Below are 5,091 nucleotides of genomic sequence, written 5' to 3' on the forward strand. Positions count from 1 at the left end.
AACCTAACCACACCACAGACATACCGCAAACTCATCTGCGCAGATTGCATGGCTAATGAAAAGTTATTGATAGAGGCAAAAGTAACTGAACGTTCCGATATGCTCTATTCTGTATAACATGTATATTGTCTATTCTGTATAATACTACGTCAGCCTTATTAATAAATACAGACTAGAGCAAGAATAACTTTACTCCTAGGCTTAAGGTAAGAGTAATAAAATTCAGTATTAATAAACTTGGAGTAAGGAAGGAGTAAACTAATCCGAATCTACTCTCGGAATAAAAGTTAGTCCTTCACACTACCTAGTTTAAGGAGAGATTAAGTATAGAACAAATGTGTATTTTGACATTTGAAAAAAAAACATTGGAACAAAAAATAACACGAACCAACATTTTATAGGTACCAGATGTCTAACGCGAATGTTCGTAAAAACTTACTTTTTCATCTTCATCTTAATTACTGGAACGAATACGTTTTGTTTGTTCGTTTATTGTATTTGATAATTTATAATAATAAATATTATTATATTTAAAATATGATAATATTTATTATTGTAAATTATCAAATAAATATAATAATATTTATTATTATAAATTATCAAATACAATGAGCGAACAAAAAAAAGTTTATCCCAATTACTGGAACGAATACGTTGTTTGTTTGCTCATTGTATTCGATAATTTGTATATTATTTTATTTGTTTTCAACACAGATTCGAAGTACAAAACTTCAAAGAAGTAACGTTGCAAACTTGCATAAAATAACAGTACTAACAAAACCAAAGAACAAAACAGTAAAAACCTTAGCACCACATGCACGGCATGCACCACAGCAAAACCCGCGCATATTTTGAATTTTGAAATAATAACAGGCAAAGTATGTTGACTGTCAGTGTGATAAATGTCATTTCTGACGTTAGTTCATTCCCTCAGTGACACTATTTACTTTTAAATTGGAAGGGTTGCCATAATGCACTCTTTAATCCCGATGTAAGGAATGTATTGTTACTCCAAGCTTACTCCACGTTTATAAATAAAAATTTATTACCAGAGCTAAGTCGGCCTTACTCCTGGATTAACAACTCCGAGTGTAAGGACAGATTATGCTGGGTGTAGGCCATTTTTATTAATAAGACCGTGTATGTGTAAATTTTATACATCATTCTAGCCTCCGAAGTCTAAGTTTTAAAAAAATAATTACTATTAAGGCTCTATAAGGATTTATAAGGATCTAAACTCAAATTTTTGATAGCCTACATAATATAATAATGACATAAACTGAGTACCTACTAAATAGGTTAAAATCGTACAATACAACATTCTACAAATTGTTTGTTAAATAGTTGCTAACTTGCTAACTTACGTAGATTTAAATTACTTACATTAAAACATTCTGAAAATATTCTAGATTTATGATCAAAGTCTAAACTAAATGGTAGTGTTGCAGATGCAGAACAAATATAATAAACGAGATATTGAGAATAAATCTAGAATATTTTCAGAATGTTTTAGATACTTAAATATAAAGATATAATAGGTAACGCAAAACAGGTAAAACACAAGATACGGAAATCCCAGAGTCGGAAAGCCCGAATTTATTCAATATACTTTCATTAATATGACACGAATGAGTCATTTTAGGACCTAGTTAGGTCTGAAGTAACTAAGTAAGTCTAGACATTGTAGTTAGCATCAAAATGAAACTGGCGGACCGAAGTCTGCCGGATAACCTATATATTTTCCTCGTCGATAAAACTTATTGGAAAAGTTTTTTTTCCGTTAAATGACCCTGACAGTAATTAATGTTTATGGGAAAACCTATTCAGATTGAAATCATTGATCTATTATTATTCAAAAAAAAAAAAAACTCAAATTTTTTTATTCAGAATAAATTTTTTCAAATATTCTCTGAACGTCGGGGCTACACAGATGCCTACCACCGGTTCGGGAACTAACCCGGCGAGAAGAACCGGCGTAAGAAACTCGCACGGGGCCATCTTTTTCTAAAAAGATGGAAAATTACAAAAAATATATTATAAAATAACAGTGTCATTATGACTAAATAAAATACAACGAATGTACAATTATTATACATATTATAATGAAACAGCTCTGCAGGGGGCGACCTTATTCCCATGGCGTACTATCATTCATGAAATCAGTAACTTTATAGTACGCTTTGGTACACAAACGTTCTTTAACAACTTTTTTAAATCTATTAATTGAGAGATTTTGAACGCTTTCTGGGATCCTATTATAAAGGCGTATACATTGACCTTTAAAAGAATTTTTGACTTTAGTAAGTCTAGTCACCGGAATTTCAAGCTTATGTTTATTACGAGTATTTCTCCCATGGGTATCACATTTTTTCGTGAATTGATATATATTCTTTTTAACATATAATACATTTGATAGGACATATTGAGAAGCAACAGTTAAGATTCCAGTTTCCTTAAATTTTTCTCTAAGTGAAGTATTACGGGCCAACTTGTAGATTGCCCGCACAGCTCGCTTCTGCAGCACAAAAATTGTATTTATATCTGCAGCATTGCCCCACAGCAAAATGCCGTAGGACATAATACTATGAAAGTAACTAAAATACACTAGACGTGCTGTTGTTTCATCTGAAAATTGTCTAATCTTACTTACTGCATATGCTGCTGAACTGAGTCTGTCGGCCAACCCAGCAATATGAGGGCCCCACTGAAGCTTGGAGTCTAGTGTAATACCTAAAAATACAGCTGTATCCACTAGCTCCATAACATCACCATTTAAAAGCACATTGGTTTCCGTTTGCCTTACATTGGGCAATTTGAATTTAATACATTTTGTTTTTTTACTATTAAGTAAAAGATTATTAACACTAAACCAATGTACAATCTTTGAGAGAGCATTATTTACTTCGTCATAACACGCATTAAGCCGTTTGACATTGAATGTAAGAGATGTATCATCAGCAAATAATACTATCCCATGTTTATCTTTAATTAAGAATGGCAGGTCATTTATATAAATAAGAAACAGGAAGGGTCCTAATATAGACCCCTGTGGGACCCCCATTTCAATTTTTGCACCAGCAGATTTTTTACCATTTATCTCAACCCTCTGAGTTCTATTTGACAAGTACGATTTTAGGAGGGCGAGTGCTGTGCCTTTTATGCCATAGTGACAGAGTTTCCTGACCAATGTTTTGTGTTGCACGCAATCAAAGGCCTTTGAGAGATCGCAAAAAACTCCTAGAGCATCCTGCGACGTCTCCCAGGCATTAAAAATACTACTGATCAATTCAACGCCTGCGTCTGTAGTAGACCGTCCCTTTGTAAATCCAAATTGTTTATTATGTAAAATATTATTTATATTAAAGTGCGTTAGTAATTGATTCAGTATTATCTTTTCATAAATTTTACTCAATGTCGGTAAAATAGATATAGGTCGGAAATTAGACGGGTCCAACTTACTACCAGATTTAAAAAGAGGTAAAACTTTACTGTGTTTCATTAGATCAGGAAATACGCCACTTTTTATACAATCATTAAATATAGTCGCTAAGTAGGGCGCGATAACATCGATTATAGATTTAATAACTTTCATTGATAGGCCCCACAAATCAGTAATAGTAGAGGTACGTCAGTACATACCTAAATGGTTTTTATACTTGACAAATTAAGGGGGCGACTAACCCTAAATTGACGATTACATAATTCATTTTTATACTTGAAAATAAGAGCCGAATTGTTTCATTTTCTAAACACAGATACTACATTATATTTCCAAGAATTTGATCTGAGTGAAAACACGATTTAAAAATTTTCTCGACAGAAAAAATATTACAAAAATGCATCTAATTTTCACGAATTTTTTTATATATTGCCACAACCGTGCATTAAACTAAGTTAATATTTTAACACATTGTATAAAATTCTATCATTGAGACACTGACCTGGCTGATGTTTAAAATTCGCCTCGTTTCGTCGTCCTGAAAGTGAGTGTGAAGATGTTTCGATCGAGACGATGTTTCATTTTTTGCGTTAGTCGCCCTCTTAAAATCGACATAATAAAACACTACTAACCTCTTATGACATGAATACTACAATAGTGTGTATCCGATTACGGCATAATCAGTCGTAAATTGAATCTCATAACCTATCAATGAGTAGCTTACGAGTTACGCCGTACTCAGGCACATCTAAAGATTACTAAGTAAGTTATGAGTTGTGGCGTAAAGTCCATACAGAATTGCATGCCCATAATATACAATTTACAATACATAACGAAACCCGAGTAAAATTCTAGAAGGTTCAAGAACCTTCATAAATATTGCTTACTAGATGGAACTCGCAACTCCGTTGCGTCGAAAATAGTTTATCGAGCGAAACCGTACATTTTTCCGCAACCTAACCTAAAAAATATTAAAAAAACGCCATCTATTGACGCCCAGGAATACTAACAACGCGTCGCTGTTTATTCTCAAAAAACGCCATCTAGTTGACGCACTGAGATACTATCAACGCCCTCTGCCCCTACCATGCAGGTACTAATAACAAAGTATCGAGGTCAAATATCGTTCTCTTTTCGTTTCTAGCCCCCTTTACGCCGAACGCTCGATAATGAACTTCGTTCCAATAAATTAGCGTGTAGGACAGACAGACACACTTTTACATATTAGTAAGGATTAATTGCTTTCACAATTCGATGTTTCCAGAACATTCCTGGCCACATAAACATTAAGGCTGTATACAGGTCACCCGGTCCGTTACTAGGCCAGTGACCATTATGGACGTTACCCCACGTCTGACATTGACTATTGAGCCACCATAGCCGGTTTGTGTGCAAAACAGCTGATTACATAAAACTTTACGCAAGACCAGTTTAGCGCCGGCAGCCACCACCGACGTTCGCGCGCCACGCCGCCGCGCCGCGAAGGCATGAGCCGGAAAAGTCTATAAAAATAAAACTAATAAATGAAACATCGCTGAATATTATTCAGATAATAATTATTGTCCGACTGATTGAATTAAAAATAATCGGAAAGTAATTTTGTAAAAAAATATTAAGTTTTTTTTTTTACAACCAGTTGTTGTATTTTATGA

The sequence above is a fragment of the Aricia agestis genome, chromosome 9 (assembly GCF_905147365.1).
Source record: "Aricia agestis chromosome 9, ilAriAges1.1, whole genome shotgun sequence".
Classification (NCBI taxonomy): domain Eukaryota; kingdom Metazoa; phylum Arthropoda; class Insecta; order Lepidoptera; family Lycaenidae; genus Aricia; species Aricia agestis.